The 18,784-nt window shown below is 48.3% G+C and overlaps 1 protein-coding gene across 6 annotated transcripts in view; it reads left to right on the top strand.

Annotated features, from left to right (window-relative positions):
- Positions 1-18,784, top strand: part of FANCA (FA complementation group A) — a 3,206,914-nt gene that overhangs the window by 134,216 nt on the left and 3,053,914 nt on the right. The window lies entirely within an intron of this gene.

The following is an 18,784-nucleotide window of genomic DNA, read 5'->3' as shown; positions in this document are numbered from 1 at the left end:
CACATCAATGATAACGAGTTTCCAGTATAAATGTGAAGTTTGTTGGAGTTGTGAAGCGAGAGAGATCACGCATCCGCTGATGTTCATGAGACTCCCTGTTTTTTGTACTTGTCATTAAATGGACTCCCTTTGCCAAACCGTCGAGTTGCCATTATTGATTTTTGTGTTACAGTATTTAATCTGCACCCCCATCCATCTCACGGGGGCTGCTATCTTGTCTTAAAGTGCTTCTGGGCAAACCCCGACTCTATGGGCCGTGTTGGGGGTCTCAGAGCACAAAAGTCTACAAGGAACTGGCCAACCCTGCTGCAGCCTTTTCTTCTGTCACACCCACCCAGGACCTTTGCCCGGCCCTGGCTGCTCACTTCATCACAAAAACCCAAGACATCCTTTCTTGCCTCTCTTCCACACCACAGCATACACCAAAACCAGAGTCTCCCTTGGCCCCCTTCTACTTACCCACTCTTCTCTCTCACCCGATGAGGTCACCAGACAAGTCCGGTCTATGAAGGCTTTAGCCAAACAGGTTGACCCCTGCCCCTCTAAAGCCATTAAGGACCATATTGACTCCCTCGCCCCAGCCTTGGCTGATCTCTGCAATCTCTCCTTTTCCATTGGAACTTTCCCAACTGCTCTTAAGCACTTCCTTGTGCACCCTCTTCTCAAGAAACCCTCTGCTGACCCCTCCATTACGGCAAACGATTGCCCTATTTCTACCACTCCTTTCCTGGGTAAACTCCTGTAGAAGTTGGCTATCTCTCAGCCGACTCTCCACACTGAATCTATTGGTTGCTTTTATGACCATGAGTCTGGCTTTAGAGCATCCAGAGGCACGGAAACTGCTTGTCTGAACACCCATGAAGACCTGCTCTCAGATCTTGACACTAACTCTCCCTCTGTCCTCATTCTCTTTGACCTCTCCTTGGCCTTTGACACAGTCCACCACAGCATCCTGACACCCTGGGAATCACAGGTCAGGCACTGGTGTGGTTAACCTCCTTTCTCTCTGACCGCCCATCCCAGGTGTAACTCGGAGCCTTTCTCTCAACCTGTGGCGTTCCCCAGGGATCTAACCTATCCCCCTGGTTCTTTGTCTATATGTCTAAACTGGCACGTGTGATTGCCACTTTAACCTCTTACTTCCAGTGTTACACGGATGACACGCAACTATCCTTCCCGCCTCCTCCTCCTCTCACATATCTGTCTTTCTGCAATTCAGTCATGGTGTGCAGCAAACGACCTCTGCCTCAACGCCAGTAAGACTGATATTGTTCGTATTGGGACTCCTGCTTTCCCACTTTCACTCTGGCCGGCCTCCCTTGGCCCTTCGCCCGCACCCACGTGCAAGGCTAAAAACCTTGGGGTTCAACTTCGATTCCACTGTCTCCTTCTCCTCTCACATTTCAGACATCTCTAAAAAAATCTAACTATCCATTACACCTCCTCAGAGGTACTCTACCTTTTTCTTACCTTCCCCCCAGCGGCTCACTGTCTCCAGACCCTGGTTCTCTCTAGGCTGGACTATTTCAACAGCCTCTCCCTCAATCTCCCTGCGCGCTCTGCAACTCATCCAGAACAGAACCGCTAGACTTATTCTTGGCCTCAAGCCCAGGGACTGCATCTCTCCGGTGCTGAAATCCCTTCACTGGCTCCCTGTGGCTGCAAGAATCAAGTTTGTATTTGTATTTACATTTTTTAAAGCGCTCACACAGCCCGCAGGCATAGAGGCGCGGTTACAGGAATTGTTTGTTTTGTATTTGCGTAACTGTTTTTCTTAGTTGCGTATTTATAACGCGCTTAAACACCCAGAGGTTTCTAAGCGCGGACCCGGGGATTGAACCTGTGTTGCTTCGTGTCGTCTTGTTTCGAAGGCGCAACGTTGCCGCTGAGCTATCCTCCCGGGACTGTTTAAGTTTAAGACCCTCTGCATTGTCCACAAGGCTTTCTGGGGCCTGGGACCTACCTACCTGCAACATTGCCTACCTAAATACTGTCCCTCATGAGCCCTTCGCTCATCTACTACTGACCTTCTGCGAGTGAGCCGGTTCTCCAAGCAGAGATTTGGAGGGAGATCCTTCTCCTCAGCAGGTGCCTCCCTCTGGAATAGCCTCCCTGCCGCCCTCCGTCTTGAGTCTGATCTTCTTAAGTTCCGGAAACTCCTCAAGACCTTCCTCTTCTCCTCTTCCTTCTCTCTCCCTCTACCCTGCTAACCTGCTAACCTAGCTCTCTGCTCTTTCCTTCTCTTCCTTACAGCTTGCTGACTGGCCACCTGGTGTACCCCAGAGTGTCTCAGGTCCTGGGCACCTCTGCCTGTCCTCTCACACACTTGCCTCAGGGTCCTACATCCCACCCACCTTCACTGCACTTGAGAAATAACCCAAGAGACTGTCTCTCTCTGCACTTACCCCAGTCTCCACCTACCGGGTGCACTTGGACCTCCCCCTCCCTGTGACCGTTCTGTGCAGTTGCACGATCCAAATGCACCGTGCCTGAAGATCGTCTGTTCCCCCTGTCTCACCCCCCAATTGCACTGGTAAAACGGCAGAATCGCCATCAGGCCTATTTGCTGTGTCATCAACTGTTAAATGTTTTATACGCACGTACTCCGCCTGTGCAGCCTATTATCGTCTCAGAAATTCAAGGGCTCTGAGTGGCTGTCCAGGTTCCCACCGCTTGAAACTGTGTATAGGCACTTTATAAATAATACCTACATACCTACGCCAGAGTACCTGTTTAACTGATTTGCAATCTGCTCTCTTTTGAGGAATCATCCAGGTGAACCTAGTGCAAGAGTCCACTATTACTAGAATATGTGTGCACTTACAAGCCGGTAAGATAGCTCAGCGGGTTGAGCACTCGTTGCTGTGATCTGAGCGTGATCTGCAGGTCGCAGGTTCGAATCCCGGCAAGGCCAACTCTGCCTTTATCCTTCCGAGGTCGATAAATGAGTACCAATTTCGGTTGGGTGATATTGTATTTAAATATGTGCTTTGTAAAGCGCTTTGGATTAAGGCGCTATATAAATAACACATCATTATCATTATTTATTGCTGGTAGGGGGCGTATGTGATCCAGATATTGAATCTCAAAAGGCGAGGTTGCCTTTCTTAAAGGAGCCTTTTTTTAGGTTTTTTGCTGTGGTCCACAGTGGTCTTCAGACATGTGTCACAGTTCGCTATATATACTTTAACCTGTTGCCTTAGTCCTGGCCACCAGTTCCGGTCAAGGAGTAACTGTTCAGTTGCACTAACCCCAAAATGGAAGTCCAGCGTGTGTGGCTGCTATTAGCATTTCCCAGTCTGCTATATTAGGGAATCATCTTTGAATATGATCCCCTTTTTTCATAGGATGTGTGACTACTGCTTTATTATTCTCAATGTCATAAATGTAATTTCTTGAGAAACCTTTCGGCCTTGCTATAATACCAAAACAAGCTTCTTTTATTTCCTCGTCCATTGCAGTTGCTGAGCGAGTTATGGCTGCTATCGTTTTTCTCACTATGTGCTCTTTGGCATACTTATCTACTAATGCATTGCCAATGCCATGAATGCGCCCTTTAGTATATGCTCTTGTGTGCATAGCAAATGGTAAGTCTGTTTAAGGTGCCAAACTTGTTTCCAGAGTTTCTTGGAAGCAATAGTTTTATGCCTAATGTCTCTAAAGTCATTTTGAATCCACCAATGCAAATCAGTGTTATAAGCCATGACAATGTAATCTGAATCTGAGACTACTAGCAGCAATGCATGCAATTCAGCAGTCTGGGTAGACATGTCTCCCAGATGCTTTGTTGCAATATCAGTATGTATAAATACTTCTCCATCTGTAAAATGTCTTACCACTGCTGCTGCACATGCAGCAGCATATTTGGAACGTGTTGCAACAGCTGGTATGGCAGAGCCATCACAGTAAATTATTTGGAAAAAAATCTAACAATGGCATGTCAGGTAGTGAGGTGTCTGACTCTGTATCCATTGTCCAAGTCAGTCCACTCATTCTTTGCAATTCTGCTTTATAATGATACTTTACATCTGGAGCATGTTGAGATGCTGACCATTGAATCCATCTAGTATGTAATGCTTTTGCATTGGGCACGCTAGCTTTTGTGACAGCCACAAGTTAAAGGTGTATTTATATGTATAGTTCTATTTGCCGCCAACAGCCTTTCTTTCCGAATGAACATCTGCTCTGAAGAAAAAATATTTTAATTGAGTGTAAATGATATGATATGGCATTTATAATGCGCCTATACACAAGTGTTTCAAGGCGTGATGAGGCAAGGGAGGGGGGAACAGAGGGAAGACGAAGACAACGATCCTACTAGGCCAGGTGTCATACAGATCGTGCAAGTGCATGGGAAGGAGAAAGTGCAGTACATGGGATAATAGAATAAATAAAAAATAAGTGAAAGTACGGCCAGTTGGTGGCAAGTGCAAGGGTAAGTGCAGACATCAGGTGTCAAGTGCTGGTGGTGGGACTGTAGGGATACAGAAAACAGTCTCAAAGTGATGGCGTTGCCAGGAAGGCAGTGCAGGTGTGCAACTGGAGGGGGAGGGGACCTGGGCCTGAGATCAGAGGATGGCCAGGTAACCAGTGCAGTTTTAGTTTAAGCCAGGAAATTCAGCAGGGGAGAGGAGGAGAAAAAGCAGAAGCAACAAGAAAGCTTTTGAGGTGCTTCCGGATCCAGAGTTGATTCTCCAGTTTCAGGGAGGCTGTTCCAGAGGGAGGCCCCAGCAGAAGAAAGGGATCTACCACCAACTCGTTATTTGGAAAAACGACTGACCCTGAGGAAGTTGGAGGCGGATGAGCGATGAGCTCGAGGGGGAAGATATTTAGGAAGAGAGAGTTGAAGGTATTGATGCCCCAGGCCCCAGAAGGCTTTGTGGACAATGCAGAGGGTGTGAACTTAATCCTCGCAGCCACTGGGAGCCAGTGCAGAGATTTCAGTCCTGGAGACATGACATCCCTGGGCTTGAGGCCAAGGACAAGTCTTGCAGTCCTGTTCTGGATAAGTTGCAGTGGGCGGAGAGTAGAAGCAGGCAGATTCAGAAAGAGGCTGTAGCAAAAATCCTGCCTAGAGAGAACCAGAGCTCTGGAGACAGTGAGCTTCTGGGCGAAGGAGAGGAAAGGAAGAATACCTCTGAGGAGGTGTAGCTGGTAGTGTGACTTCTTAGAGACTTCAGAGATTGGAGGAGCGAAGGAGAGTGAAGATGACCCCGAGGTTTTTAACCCCACAGGTGGGAGCAGGAAGAGGGCCAAGAGAGGCTGGCCAGAGAGTGACGGGAAAGGAGGGAGCGGGTGAGCCGATGAGGAGAATCTCAGTCTTACTGGCATTAAGGCAGAGATCATTGGCGGCACACCACTCCTGGATGGCGGACAGACAGATGAGAGAGGGGGAAGAGGTGGCTGAAGGTAGCCTGAAAATGAGCGGAGTGTCATCCTCATAGCACTGGAAGTTTGGGCAGAGCACGGTAATGCGGTGGGCAAGAAGTGCCAGGCATTGGTTGAACAGCCAGGGAGAGAGGTTAGACCCCTGGGGAACACCACAGATAGAGATAGAGGAGAGGAAGGACCCAAATTGAACCTGGGAGGGTCGATCAGAGAGGAAAGAAGTCAGCCACGCCAGGGCCTGTGCGGTGATACCCAGATTATGCAGGATGGTTGACCGTGTCAAAGGCAGAAGAGAGATCAAGTAAGATGAGGACACAGGGGGTGTTGGAATCAAGGATGTAGAGCAGGTATTCACGGATGTTCAGGAGAGCAGTTTCTGTGCTTCTGGTAGCTCTGAAGCGAGATTGATGATCATGGAGCGAACCAACAGATTCAGTGTGAAGATTGAGCTGGGAGATGGCCAGCTTTTCCAGGGTTTTGCCCAGGAAAGGAGTGATGGAGATTGGGCTATAGTTAGCTGGGCAGGAAGGGTCGGCAGAGAGTTTAAGAAGAGGGTGCACAAGGGAGCGCTTCAGGGGGGAAGGGAAGACTCAAGTGGCAAAGGCTGGTTGCAGATGTCGGTCAGAGCAGGAGCCAGGGAGTCAATGTGGTCCTTCATGGTTTTGGAAGAGCAGGGATGAACCTGTTTTGACAAGACTTTCATAGATCAGACTTGTCTAGAAACCTTGTCAGGGGAGAACAGGGGAAAGGCAGAGAAGGAGGGAGGGGAGGTGGTCGGAGAAGGGCCGGAGGAAGAGCAGGGAGTAGAGGGAGGAAGGGGAGAGGGGGAGAGAGAGGACAGGAGCTCCTGAGTTTTAGAGATAAAATGAGATGCCAGTGCCATGCAGAGGGCCTGCAAAGGGACTGGAGAGGTAGAGACACTGGCAGGATTGGCCAGTTCCTTGCAGAGAGTTCAGCCGAGTTGTTAGATGCCGCAGAGACGCGGGCTTGGATGTGAGCTCTCCTCTTGGTGAGGACACCAAGCAGGCGGCAGGCCAGTTTGTCAGAGAATGTACCAAAAGCACACCATTTCCTCTCAGCCACCCTGCACTTGCGTTTGAGGGTGACGAGGTCTGAGTCCTACCAGGAGTTGCACTTGGCTTTGGGCTTCATAGAGATCCTCATGACAGGGGCAAGAACATTGAGAGTATCAGATATAGCAGAGTGGACCATGGAATCTTAATTCAGGTGTGGAATATACATGTAATTTATATGCAATTGGTTTAGTCTCCCCTAGATTGCAAACTGTGTATGTGAAAGCATTATCTCCCACCAACAGGTTTATTTCTAAGTCTTTTTCTGTATTTCTGTCTTGCAAAGGACCAGTTTGAGTCATGAACGAGTACACATGGTTCAGAATGTGTGTGTGTTCTGGCAACCAATGAGCTGCTTTGAAATTAGTTTTTTATCAAAGCATACAATGGTTTCACTAGCTCGGCAGAATTAGACGCATAACATATGCCAAAATTCAAAAGCCCTAAAATTGCCTGCAATTGCCCAAGTGTGTTGGGGGCCATATCCTGGCACACTTCTCAAGAAAATTTGCTGAGGAGCCTCTGCCCCCATCTGAAAGAGTGAACCCTAAGGAGGTAACCTCATGATGAGCTCTTCTTGATTTCTTGAAGTTAATCGGGTAGCCTTTTTCAGCCAGTGTGTGGTTGACTACGTCTACTTGTTGCAAGTGTTTATTGACATTCTCATGGGTGATGTAAATGTCAACTACATATTGCCAACAGTTAGGAATGTCTGCCAGCAAACTCTGTATTCTACTCGAGAATGTGCTGGGTGAATTCCTATACCCCTGCATTATTCTAGTGAATTGGAAATGCGTTCCCTTAAAAGTGAATGCAGTGTATTTCTGGCTTTCTACACTTAAAGGTTGTGTGAAATACCCATTGCCTAGATCAAGGTTTGTTTTATATTCGCATCTGTGTAAATTGGCTAGAAGTCCAGAACTGTATTGGTTTTGGATGTGCATATGACCCCCTGTTACATTAGTTGGTCCGCTATGGTTTGAATGTGGGCAATTGCTTCTGGCATGAATCGATACTGCCTCTGTGATGTGGGTGGTTTCAGCACTGAAATCACATGCGCTGGACTTTCCAGATCATGCCCTACCTGTTTTTTTTATTTTGTATCTTTCTTTATTCATTTCATATACAATCAAAACACAACATAACCACCCCCCAGCAGTCCCGTCTTGCAATAACACACAATCTGATCCCAGATGTACAGAATAGATCCAGAGGATATCAATATAGTCCGTTAGCCAGTAACCCATTATTTCACTTAGATTTGCGAGTCCCATCTCCAGCAGTTCACAATTGTCCAGCCGGCCTCGCGCCCTAATGAGTAGACCCAGCATCCATTTCTGCCAGATACAGTCGGAATGGAGGCTAGTAATCAAAAGGGCGGCTTGTAGCCGGCATAGTTGTAGCAAACCTGGTTTCCCTCAGCTCACACATTTTCATGTACTCCAGCCAGGAAGCGAAAGTTGGGGGGTTTATCTTACCCCATTTTCTGGCCACCAGGTGTCTAGTCACCCCTGATGACATTCCTAGCAGTTTCTGTTCCGTGCGGGACCCACCCTCAATCACCCACCCTCAATCAAGGCCAACAGCCATACCTCTGGCGTATATACCCGCGGCATAGGTAGCATTGCACTCACTGCCTCCTCAATCTTACTCCAGAACAGTCTAATGTGTGGGCAGCTCCAAACCACATGAAAAAAATCAGCAGGCTCCACACCGCATCTCCTACACCCCCGGGGGGCTGTCGGCATAGATTCTACTCAACTTCAATGGGGGGAATAGTAGGCCCGGTGCAAGAATTTAAAGTGGGTCAGTCTAACTCTGCCATTCAGGGATATTTTCTGGGTCTGACTACATATACATTTCCATTGTGCATCCGTCAAATCATATCCCAGGGAGTCTGCCCAAGCACTCCTATAGACAGTGTGCCCTGCACCCATTGCACTCTGGATCCCCTTGTATATGGAGGAAACTAATTTAGAGTTGGGGGGGGGGGGGTTTAACAATGAGTGGTTGTACCAGATTCGGAACTGGGACCCTCGGAAAATCGGGCCACCTAGCTTTTAATGACCCACTAACTCTATAATACAAAAACAGGGTCCACCGCATTGTGTTCACCTCTATCCCGCAGTTCCTCCCATTGTATAAACCGCCCATCTTGTATCATGTCTCCAAGTACTTGCAACCCAAGTTTGCGAAAGTGCTCCTCGAACACTTTTTCGTGCATAAGTGGTATGCCCATAACATTATAGATTGTCCAGTCTGGATGAAAGCAGGGCGAGGCACCCGACAGTCGACACACACGCTCCCAGGCCTTACAAGTCACGTTTACTGGCAGGTCCTCGTTAGTATAGTGGTCAGTATCCCCGCCTGCCACGCGGGAGACCGGTGTTCAAGTCCCCGACGGGGACGTTAAATGCCTATCAATGAAACTTAAGAAATTGTGCTATTGCCCCTGAAGAAGAGTGGAAAACTCGAAACGGGTTGGGCGCTATTATGTATTTTGTATAATAAAAATGTTGAAATTCTGTAAAAAAAGATTGTGTGAAGAAATGGTTCTTACCACATTGACTTATTCAAAAATGTTGCTTCTATGATTACAGAATTAGTATACAACTACACTAAGTAGTTACTCTGTTGTTACAGATAATTGATGGTGTGCAGGGGACAGGAGTTCCCAAAATCTTTGGGAACAACCACTTTTTGTCTTTACAGCTCCAAAAAGAGCCAGGGGGCCAAATGGGGACGTTATTGAAAATAAAGAGCAGTTTGGGTAGAACGACCATTTTACCCAGGGCCAATCACGCTGCCTGCGAGATGGGGCGGAGGATCCATGACTCCCCTTTCTGCTCTAACCCTTCAATCACTTTAATATAGTTATCCTTGTACAGTGGCTTAACTTCCGTGGTAACCATAATGCCTAGATACCGCAGCCTTCCCGGGCACCATCTTAACTCGTTGTCTACATCACTCTGCAGTACCCCTCGCGTCAGAGGGAGGACCTCAGATTTGCTCCAGTTGATGTTAAGGCCAGACAGTTCCCCGAACCGGAGTACTTCCTGCGTTAAAGGAGCTAAATTTTGCTTGGGATGTTTGACATATAAAAGGATGTTGTGCGCATAAAGCGATATTATCGCACGGTGTGCATTCGAACAAATACCACGATGAGAGTCAAGTCCCGAATATGATAAGCCAGGGGCTCCATGGCCAGGGCAAACAAAATTGGGGAAAATGGACACCCCTGCCTCGTACCACGAGTAGGGTAGAGAAACTCAGAGATCACCCCGCTTGTATATACAGCAGCACGTGGAGCAGTATAAAGCAGCCTGACCCAGCTAATATAGGCAAGACCAAACCCCGAGCGCCTCAGCACCTCAAAGAGAAAGGGCCACTCAACCGAGTCAAATGGCTTTTCAGCGTCAAGCGCCACCAGCGCTATGGGGACCTCAGGGTTGACGTTGTGCATCAGGGTAAATAATCGCCTTAAGTTGTACTGGGTGGACCGGCCTGGTATAAAGCCTGCCTGGTCGGGAAGGACCAAGTCTGGCATGTGTGGTAATATACGGTTAGTTAATATTTTGTCTAGAATTTTGTTGTCTGCGTTAATCAGGGACAGTGGTCTGTACAACACTAGCTGTCTGGGATCTTTCTCTGGCTTGGGGAGCACGGTCACTAAGGCCGGTCTGGTCGACTCAGGAAGTATACCCCTAGACAAGGCGTCCTCATACATTTCCAGTAGATGGGGAGTTACGATGTCAATATAAGCCTTGTAAAATTCGGCTGTGATACCATCTGATCCAGGCGCCTTGCCATTGGGAAGCGATTTTATAGCTTCCCGGATCTCCTCCTCTGTAATGGGAGTGTTTAGCGCACCACCCTGCTCCCTATCCAGCCACCCCAATGCAACCTCATCAAGGTATTCTACCAGTTTATCCCGCTCACCTACCAAGTGCATAGCGTATAACTGCGCATAATAATTATAGAACTCCCTATTTATCCCGTGCAAGTCTTTGACGACCTCACCACTCGCACCCATGATCTCCGCTATAGGAGTAATTTGTCTCTCCCTTCTAATGGCCCAGGCCAGAGTTCTGCTCGGGCGGTCTCCTTCCCTATACCTCATTGCCATTATAGGATCTCCCAAATATTTCTCCTCATTCGCGGCTAGCTGTTGATATTCCTCCCTACGCGCCCTCAGTTCTTCCTGTACCGCTGAGTACTGCTGCCAGCACTGCCCAGTCTTGTACATATTGTTGTACTAGTTCCCCACTCACTACTTTTGAAAAGAAAAGGCAGTCATCACTACCTCTTCACCTCTTGGTGCTTGTCTCACATATGATTTTTATATTGGATATGTAACTGTGGCCGAAACAGTGCTTTAATCTCTTTGGGATGTTCACCTTCCAGCTGAATGGTTACAAAATACACGTCATACTCCTACGTCCCGTCCCCTTTCCTTCATACTTGTAGGAAATTCCATCCTTCAGGACGGAACTGGGGCACCTTTTTAATAGCATCAAAAAATGTACTTTTTTGTTGTTCCTTTATTTTTACACAGTGCCACCGCACGTGACCGTAGCCCTGCCTTCCTGAGCTCTGCCCGGTGCATCGCCCTTCAGCCCTTTTCTCTGCGCGGTCGGGGTCGGACGCACTTGCATTGCAGGGAATATTTTTCTTTTTGTTCACTTGTCCTTCATTCCTGCTCCGGTTCCATGGTCATCTTGTCCTCCATCTATGCCGGAGCGTCTGGGATTTGTGTCCTGTTCATCGTGCGAAAGTCGTTTCGCAAGGGTAGATCCCCACTCTCTTTGCCTGGAGTGGTTAGGCCCGGAACACCGCTGGGACTTGTACTCCCGTCCGGGCACTCCAGCATTGACTTGTCAGGTGGGAGGAGGTGTTTCAATGCATTCCTCCACATTTACAGCAGTTCTTTGAAGAAAAAAGGAAATGGCCAGTAAGTTTGTTCCTTTTCAGGGCACCCCAGCCAGGGGACTCCTTCTCGGGGTCTTCTTGGTCCGGGAGGGGCTCAAGTGGCTCTATTACAAGGGATCTCCCGGAGGTGTCCCGAAAGGGATCTAACCGGCGTTCCAGAGTTTCCTCCGAGGACCCCCTGCAAAGGAGCTGCCAAAACCGGATCTTCTTCCGAGGTCCCCCTTTTAGGGGCTAAAGCTAGGCCCAGTACTTCTGGGGCTGTTATCACCGGGGTCAGTCCCAAGGTTTCTACATCTGGAACGAAGTGTACTAAGTCTCAGTTCGAGGTCCCTCTCAAGGAGACTAAACATACCGGGGTTACTCCTGAGGTTCCCCTTCTAGGGGCTCTATCTAAGACCAGCAAGATTGAGGGGCCCCCTTTGAGGGTCCTGGCTTCAGTGGGTGACTCTAAGCCTTCCCACACTCAGACTTGTGGTGGAACCAGTCCTGCTGAGGGGGCAAAGAAGCCGGTCAAGCACCATAAGTCTTCTAGTACCGGCTCTGCCGAGGTTCCCCCACTTGGGGCTAATTCATCAGCAGACCCTAAGTTGTCTCAGAAACACTACATCTGCTAGCACCGGCTCTGCCGAGGTTTCTTGTCACAAGGCTAAAATGGCACATTAGACCCCTGCCTCCCCTGTGATGACCACATCCTCACTTACACCTGTGACGCAGTTCACCTGAGGCATAGACAAAATGGCGGTCCAACCCCTGCGGTCCACAGCAGCCGTTTTGACTACCTCTTACACCAACGTTCACCATGGGTGCTGCTGAGGGGCCTGTTTTTGGGGCAGAGCAGCCTTTTCCACGTTTTGTGGATAATAAAAACCTGTTCCGCCCTCCAACGGATTTGTGAGCTCGGACTCCGCTGCTGCATACAGTCTCGCTCCCTCCTGCATCTGCGCCTTTGATCTACGTTGGAGGTATGCCCCTTCCGTGCCGCCTCTGCCACTCCAGCGCCTAGACCCTCATCTGAGGATGTGTTTTTTGGCAAGTTTCAGATGCTTATGCATTCTGATCCCATGAAGGCGTACTTTAAGGATTTATTCACGGAAATGTTTCCTAAACCGCCTGAACCGGCCCCTTCTCCGGCAATCCCTATGCAGGTTCTGGTAGTGCCACCTCCTCCACCTCTCCCTGCGGGGCCTCATCCCCCACTACCTCTTCTGCCTCCACTTTCCCCTGTGGAAAGGACTCCGGTTGCTCTGTCAACCACGACTTCAGGGCTTGAGTCGACACAGGAGCGCACCAGCCTGTTCCTTCAGAAGGACGTAGTGGCGGCTGAGGCCCATAAAGACTGGGAAAAACCTCATTCCGGGCAGCACCTAAACAAGAAAATTGATGCTTGCTATAAGCTTCACGCGTCTGAGGACATGTCCTTGTCTGCATGCCCGCTCCGCTCTTAGACGGTGGTGGCAGCAGCTACGGACTAGTCGAAGCTGGCCTCTACATCCTCCACTGCAGCGTCTCAGATCTTTTCCAAGGAGGACAAGCTTCTTGACGCCTTTGGGGGAAAAGGGGTTTTCCAATTCTGCTCTTCAGCTGCATCAGGCTAATACTGAGCTTATCTTGGTGGCTGCCAATGCCAAACTGTGTAAGGAGCTAGCCGAATTTCAGGAATGTATTTGTCTTGATAGGCTCAAAGACTTCAAGGACGGCTTATCTGACGCCAGGGTTCTGGCGCAGGATCTACTGGAGGTTGCGGCCCATCACGTAGACACCTCCGCCCGAGGCATTATGGTCGGAGTAGACATCTCCCGCCAAGCGTGGCTGCATGCTACAAAGTTTTCGAAGGAAGTTCAGGACAAGGTGCTTGATCTCTCCTTCGAGAATAAAGAACTGTTCCACTCCTCCACGGATGAGGAACTCACAAAGACCAAGGTGAGTACTCGAACTGCCAAGTCATTGTCGGTCCTTGCGAAAATGCCAGCAAAGACACCTTATACTCAGAGGTTGGGGTCTCAAATGCGGTCCTTCTCTGGTTTCAGATGCTTTCAGGACGGCCGTGCGCACAGAGCAGCTGCTCCAGCTGGTGGGTGCCGCCGTACACTGCAACGTGGCCGGTTTTTCTTTCTGCCAACAGCCTCCTCTTCAGCAACGGGTGGTCTCTGCCGATAAAACATCTAAATGATATTTTCCATCGGTCACACGAGACTCCGGTGGGGGGCCGAAATTCATCTCATCTGGAGGCGTGGCAGACCATCATAGAAGACCGATGGGTTTTGTCAGTCGCTCGGGTGGATTTCTCCTTGCCCCTCCCTCCTACCCCACCCTATCACCCTCCTCTCCAGCAGACTGGGTCGCCCTTCCTCAGAGCCGAGGTACAGAAACTTCTAGACCTCAGAGCAGTGGAACCAACTTCTAGGCCTCAGAGCAGTGGAACCTGTTACCTTGAGGGAGCAAGCGGAGAGCTATTACTCCTGTCTGTTTACAGTGGTCAAACCCAACCAGGCTAGCCTGCGCGCTATCCAAGTTAAATTTCTTTCTATTCCAAGAGAAATTCAAGATGAATACGCCCTGCCAGATAAAGTCCTCTTTCCAGAAGGGCGATTGGTTCAGCGTGGTTGAACTTCAAGATGCATACATCACATTCTGATCTGGAGCCTGCATGGATAATATCTGCGGTTCTCCATGGGGATCGAACACTTGTATTTTGTGCTTCTGTTTGGTCTCACCTCGGCACCGCGTGTCTTTACGAAGATCGTGTCGGTCATTGCAGCATTCCTCAGACTGCAGGGGATTCATGTATATCCATACTTAGACGATTGGCTCCTGCGCAGTCATTGCCCACAGGACGCTTCGGCCAATCTTCAGTCACTCCTTCAGCTCCTGTTCCAACTTGGGCTGACGGTGAACTGGCAGAAATCGTCTGAAGGTCGCTCAAGACCTGATCTTTCTGGGCTTCTGTTGGATACAGTCAGTACCAGAGTGTTCCTGATGGAGAGCAGGTTTGTGAACCTTTCAACCACGTGCCAGCTCTTCCTGCAGTCCTCTCACATGTCGGCCTGGTGGTTCCAGAGACTCCTGGGCCTCATGGCCTCTTGCCTGTTAACTCTTCCTCTTGCACGTCTGAAAATGAGGTGCACTCTTCAGAGCTGCTGGTCCCACGCTACGGAATCGGATTCCAAGATCATTCCAGTCCCATTCTGCATGGCGGCGGATCGTCAATGGAAATGGGATCTGAATGTGGTCCTCACCGCTTTGTCATAAGCCTTTTGAACCCATGGCCACTACTGAACTCAAGTACATGTCTTGGAAGGGGGCCTTTTTGATTGCGGTAGCATCTGCAAGACGAAAAAGTGACCTTCAGGCTCCTTCTGTGGAACATCCGTTCCTAACTTTCCATAAGGATAAGGTTGTGCTTCGCACTCATCCTTCCTTCCTTCCTAAAGTGATTTCTGAATTTCATTTGAACCAGTCAATATCTTTACCGGTCTTCTTCCCGAACCCAGTCTCTGATGCTCACAGGGTCCTGCACAACCTAGACGTCAGACGGACTCTGAAGTTCTACCTCGATAGTTTGAGCGAACTTGGAAGCTCTTCACAACTCTTTGTCACGTTTGGTGGCCCAAAAGGGAAACCAGCCTCAAAAGCATCCATCTCCCGCTGGATAGCTTCATGTATTTCCGAGGCCTACAAGATTCAAGGCCTTCAACTACCAAAGGGCATTCATGCACATCTGGTCCTTGGCAAAGCAGCTGCTGTTGCCTTCCAAAAGTACTTCCCTTGGGAGTCTATTGCTAAGGCGGCTGCGCATGCCTCCCCATCGACTTTTTGCAAAAATTACTGTCTTGACCTGAGCTACCGGGCTGATGCCCAATTTGGCCAGGCAGTTCTTAAGAAATTGTTCCGATAAGGAAATGTCTATCCACCCGTAATACCTTTGGTCAGTGCTTGGGAATCTCCCACAAGTATGGAGGAAAGGGGACGGGACGTAGGAGTATGACAAAGTTACTCACCGTAGTGACTATCTTACTCCTAGTCCACAGTCCCCTTTCCTCAATACGCCCGCCCGCCGTCCCCTCTAATAAGCATCCTCTATTGTTGCTAAATGGTCTTAGACATGGCGATAGAAAAGGACTGAAGGGCGATGCCCGGAGTTTAGGAAGGCAGGGCTACGGTCACATGCGGTGGCCCAGTGTAAAAATAAAAGCAAGACTACATTTTTTGATGCTATTAAAAAGTGCTAAAAAGACGGAATGTCCCACAAGTTTGGAGGAAAGGGGACTAGGAGTAAGGTAGTCACTACTGTGAGTAACTTTGGCATTAATTGCCAATGTCAGCCCGTTGGGTGTAGTTATTTGTGCATTTCTGTGGGCCTTTGTATGCTCCAACAGTGCCTTGTGGCTGCATTCAAATATGGAAATGTCAATTAGACCCAGAGTCTAACAGGACCTCTATCCAGTTAGTGTGTTGCTTAGTCTTGGGAATAATTCGATGAGTGCGTGGACTCTGCATTCTGTAAAACTAGTAGGGCTGCTGGGTTTTTTCTCAACTTTCACGTCCTCCCCCCCCAGTTTTAAAAGACAGCCGTTCTGCAATGGATGTGAATATTGATTTCCTGTTGGGCCACCTTCTGTACCCACCTATCCCCTTTTGATTAAAAAGCATTTTAGAAAAGTCTTTTGCCGGTCTGTGTAACGTGACTGGGGCATGAGGTTATTTTATTATTAGCAATGCTACGGTAATCTCTAAGAAGTCCCATCCATGTCTTGATTGCCTATGATTATGCGTGATGATGAGCCTCTTCTTTACACCTCATTTGAGACTGTGAAAACGGATCCCTGGTCATCAGCCATTCATGTCAACACTCGCTCTAGGATGGGTCTCAGCGCTAAAAGACAGGCATGCCTAGGTTCATGTGCTTATCAATGTGATTAAGCACATACAGTCAGGAATGGTAAAGTTCTTGCACTCAGAGATACCACTCTTGTCGCATTACTCTGAATTATACACTTTTAGAGCGGAGTGTGCTTCAAATGAAACAGCTCCTTCTTGGGCTGACGAGTTCTACTTAGCTGGGCCTGGCTGTCTCGCTCCTATGCTGCTGCTGCTCTGCACACGTCCCCAGTCCCTCCGGCTTGAATGAACTGGCAAGTCTGCTGGGCTTCTTCTCTTCCCCCCTTTTGTACTGGGCTTTATATGTATCCAGTAACACGGTTTCCCTGCACATGTGCGTTTGTCATATCTGCTATTTGGAACAGTGAGGGCTAGAGCTAGTGTATAACTGTGTTTGTTCGAGACAGGCCTATTATGTAAAACTACATTAGGTGGGTTTTTGCACCTCACAGTGAGATCTCTGCATCCGTGTAATAAATGCCTTCAATGTACTCTATGGCATTTGTGAAGCGCTGCAGCATAACGCATGGTATGCTTCTGCGGGCTACTATATTAGTCGAAGGGTGGGCTCTATGATAGAGCACTCCAGTGCTGAGCTTGATATTTGATCTGCTGGTTTGGATGGTTCTGTGCAAGGTCACAGGTGGGGACGAGGTTAACCCAACACCTCTTGTAAGGAAAATATTAGGAGATCCTGGCTACCTTGCAAAGATAGCCAGTATCTCCTAATACTATATTAGTCGGCTATCTGTTATCAAGAGACATCTCTCTCACGTGTCACTCAGTACTTTGTATGGCACCTCATGGGCTTTAGCTGTGCGAATGTGCACAATGTTTCTGTTCGCAAACCCTTATCAGATGTGTCACTTCCCGTGTGAGGTCAAACAGCTTCTCTCAGATGGCACCTAATGGTATGAAGTCAAAGCTAACACCTAATGGTGTGAAGTTAAAACAGGCTGTTAGCTGTCATTTTGTGGTTGTCTCATCTGCCTGAACAGGATAGCACAATTTCCTGGACGTCGGCTGATCTTGCAGAGCGTACGAATGCTGTATGTTTGAAGAACATCTTCTGTTGCTTCAATGGCTACAGGCTGCATGAGATATGAAAAGCTGTCTTAAATTAGTCTGAGTTTATGTCAAAAGCCTGTTGCTTTCTTCCCATAACCTCTGGGGAACAATAATAAAAGCTTCCAGGCTCTGGTAGGAGGTGCCCAGGCCAAAGAGAGGGCTTCTGTGAGTCATGTAACCCAATCCCTAAGAGATGGGCCTGTTTTGAATTATGTAACCCGAGACCTATGAGAGAGACCTATTGTGAATCCTGTGCTCTTAATACAAAGTAGACCAAAGAAGACACCCTGATACAAAGGGAGACGTGAGCCCTGTAAGCCAAGACCTAGGAGAAAGGCCTGTTTTGAATGCTGCAACCCAGGGCCTATGAAAGAGGCCTACTGCTAATACTGTACCCAGAGGGCCTATGGGAGGGCCCTACTGTGAATTAATTACTCTTGAAACAAAGGAGACCGAGGAAGAAATAACCCTGAAAGAAATGGAGGCGGAGGATGGGAAGGCCCTGGAGGGACGTACTGTGAATTCTGTAATCAAAGTTCCTGGTGGATTCTTGTAAGCCTGGGGAAGGAACACATTTATTCGTTTTTGCACACAAATGGGGATTGACATTGAAGAGTAGGTATTGGACTTTTGGTTTGGCTAAATATTTAGAAGTGTTATGTTATTAGCATAGGACAGCCGGGAGGCTAAAGACTCAGAAAGCATAGTAAAGGTACTCTTCTGTTGACCACATTGTTTGGACATTTCTTTGAAGTTTAGTGTATCCCTGGAGTGGTGAGGATTTGCTAGATAAGTTTTGTATCCTATGTTCTATCATGAGTGGAACAACAGGAGCACTAAGGGATCACTATTGAGTTCAACACATCCTGATACATTTTCATTTAGAAGTAGATATTTTTTTTAGACTTCCCACTATTAGCTGTTAAACATTTCTCTAACCCTAGCCCTGACCAGTTTATTAATCATAATGTAGGTTTGTTGCACCATAAGTAAAGAGTGAGTGTATACACTGTGAAGTACTGTTTGCTGCGGGCGGGTGCCTTATTCTCTGTGTGCTGCCGTTGCTGTGCGTTCCGCTACTCTGAGACCGTGGCGTTTCTCATACACCATCAGATCTCCGGAAGCGGTCAGGACGTCTGAGCCTGATACACCTCTTGCTTGGACAGTGTTTTGATCGACATTCCTAAAAAGATGACTGATTACTTGAGTTCGCTCACGTGGTGTACTGTTGTTGAATCTATATTACATATACAAGGAACGGGCTATCTTCACGTTGTGCCCACATGTTATCTTCATTGCTGTAAGGCACGGTTACTTTCACGTTGTGCCCACGTGTTACCTTTATCGCCTAAAGTCAAGTGTTGTGTTCACGTTGTGCTGACGTGACTATTTGATAATGCTTTTTGAATAGTGACTTTCTCGTGGTTAGCTTATGTTTACAGCCACTT

The sequence above is a fragment of the Ambystoma mexicanum genome, chromosome 2p, assembly GCF_040938575.1.
Source record: "Ambystoma mexicanum isolate Mex_15411 chromosome 2p, UKY_AmexF1_1, whole genome shotgun sequence".
NCBI lineage: Eukaryota > Metazoa > Chordata > Amphibia > Caudata > Ambystomatidae > Ambystoma > Ambystoma mexicanum.
This window is presented reverse-complemented; position numbering and strand designations above follow the sequence as displayed.